The 1,893-nt window shown below is 39.4% G+C and overlaps 1 pseudogene; it reads right to left on the bottom strand.

The window, feature by feature from the left end:
- Window positions 1–741: 741 nt before the first annotated feature.
- Window positions 742–1,414, bottom strand: LOC149202972 (cysteine synthase, chloroplastic/chromoplastic pseudogene; annotated as a pseudogene).
- Window positions 1,415–1,893: the final 479 nt, after the last annotated feature.

The raw sequence follows: 1,893 nt of genomic DNA, 5'->3' as shown, positions 1-1,893 counted from the left end.
TGTAACACTATATTCAATTTTTTTGATGTGTAATGAGAGAGAAGCATGTGGCTGAAGCCTTTTCCGCCAATATTGTGTGTCTGGTTTTTATGTGTGATTTATATATTTTTCTGAGTTAATTTATTTTTTCAATATGTGGTATCAGAGCTGAAAGATACCTGTTCTGCATTTTGTTTGAATCTGCAAGTATATTGCTCTGGAAATTGCAGGAAGAATTTAGCTGCCTTCAAGATTCCCAAGAAGGTTTTTTTGTGACAGACTCGCTCCCTAAAACAGCCAGCGGTAAAATCCAGTGACGCGCTATGGCTGAACACTTCGGCGCATCCGTGTGAGTTTGTTCGTAATGTATGCTGAGACAATGGAAAGAGATTGCGTGAAGAGAATTGCAGTGACACAAAGCCTGTGGTAGGAGCATTATTGCCTGAAGATGGTGGAGATTTGAAACTAAAGAGAGCAGCGATAATGTGCTATGAGCGCAAAAGAGCAAAAAGGTTGGTAGAATTCAAGCTTTCCAACAATTCTTGCAGCTACTCCCTCTGCTTATGCAATATGCCGCATTTCTACGAGCGGAGTCCAGCCTATGAGCTGAGTACAATCTGCTGCTATGTTCTCTTTGGCTACTGCTCCATCGTCCCCTTCTCCTGACATTTTCGAGATCAACCGCGCGAGCCCCGTTCTGGTAATAGTTGGTCCGTCCATGGTAGATTTATGGGCACACCGTCTCCTGCTCGGTGCCAAAGTTCACCCTATCATCATTCTCACTTCCTCTCTAGCTATCTTTCTTGTATAAAGCATTTCCTCCTTTGATGAAACTGTAATAATCTCATCAATCACAGACCTGTCCAGATTGTCTGGTATAAATCCAGGTGAAATATCTTGTATCTTGTGACATCCTATCTGCCCACTCGAAAGTACAGGTCTCTCTAAAGCTTCAACGCAAATGACTTTAATAGATGGGTTTTTCATCTTCAAATATCGCCCAACCCCTGTTATAGTTCCTCCTGTTCCAGAACCTGAAACAAATATGTCCAATTTGCCTGCTGTATCTTGCCAAATCTTGGGACCTGTCCCTCGAAAGTGTGCATCAGGATTAGCAGGATTGCTAAGTTGATCCAACATATGCACATTGGGAATGGTTTCCCTTAACTCTTCAATCTTTTTCAGTATTGTGGTAAAACCAAGTGCAGGTTCTGTCAAGTAAATATCTGCACCGAGACTCTTCATTATTATGCGGCGCTCCAAAGAATAATTAGCTGGCATCACTGCAATAAATTTATAGCCTCTTTGAGCAGCAATAGCTGCCAATGCAATGCCTGTATTTCCACTTGTAGGTTCCACTAGAGTTGTCACACCAGGAGTAATTAAACCCTTTTCTTCTGCATCTTCAATCATTCTGAGGGCCATTCGGTCTTCAACACAGTGGAAGTGTGGTGGACAGATCTGTGCTTATTTAAACTGTCGTTGAGGTTGTTTTGTGACAGATCGCCAAAACCAACGACGCTTGACTTTGTAAAGATGAAGATAAAGTTGTGATGAAGATAAAGCTGGATGTTGTAAAAAGCCTACATAAGCTTAATGCTCCTTTCTAAAAAGGTAAACGAATTATTTTTAGTGTGCATAATTGACCTCTCAATCATTTACATGCATAAGCATATCATGAGCCGTGCTTTATAATTTTTATATTCGCATTTGAAACATAAACTCACTTTTTCATAAAGTGATTTTATAAAATCCATAAAAATTTTAATTGAAGAGAGGTATCAAAGTGAAACTTTTGTAGTGGGGAAATAATGTATATTTTTTAAATGAGTGATTTTCTGGAGAGATAAGGAGTGGATAAAATCATTTATTTGTATTTGGAGCGATAAGGTGCATTACATTTTGTAAATTTGA

The sequence above is a fragment of the Pinus tabuliformis genome, chromosome 2_1, assembly GCF_031772625.1.
Source record: "Pinus tabuliformis cultivar Carrire ecotype Pingquan chromosome 2_1, CPIR1, whole genome shotgun sequence".
NCBI lineage: Eukaryota > Viridiplantae > Streptophyta > Pinopsida > Pinales > Pinaceae > Pinus > Pinus tabuliformis.
This window is presented reverse-complemented; position numbering and strand designations above follow the sequence as displayed.